Raw genomic sequence first — 357 nt, 5'->3', positions numbered from 1 at the left:
AGCCCGGTGTCCCACCACTAGACTACTGTGCCTCCCTTCGGTCACGAGCCCGGTGTCCCACCACTAGACTACTGTGCCTCCCTTCTGTCACGAGCCCGGTGTCCCAACACTAGACTATTGTGCCTTCCTTCTGTCACAAGCCCGGTGTCCCACCACTAGACTACTGTGCCTCCCTTCGGTCACAAGCCCGGTGTCCCACCACTAGACTACTGTGCCTCCTTTCTGTCATGAGCCCGGTGTCCCAACACTAGACTATTGTGCCTCCCTTCTGTCACGAGCCCGGTGTCCCACCACTAGACTACTGTGCCTCCCTTCGGTTACGAGCCCGGTGTTCCACCACTAGACAACTGTGCCTCC

The 357-nt window shown here is 58.8% G+C and overlaps 1 protein-coding gene across 1 annotated transcript in view; it reads left to right on the top strand.

The window, feature by feature from the left end:
* Window positions 1–357, top strand: part of LOC110455239 (MOB kinase activator 3B-like) — a 24,168-nt gene that overhangs the window by 7,033 nt on the left and 16,778 nt on the right. The window lies entirely within an intron of this gene.

Source organism: Mizuhopecten yessoensis, unplaced genomic scaffold, assembly GCF_002113885.1.
Source record: "Mizuhopecten yessoensis strain PY_sf001 unplaced genomic scaffold, ASM211388v2 scaffold8183, whole genome shotgun sequence".
In the NCBI taxonomy this organism is placed as follows: Eukaryota; Metazoa; Mollusca; class Bivalvia; order Pectinida; family Pectinidae; genus Mizuhopecten; species Mizuhopecten yessoensis.
Note: the sequence above shows the minus strand (reverse complement) of the source record. Positions and strands in the feature narration are given on the sequence as shown.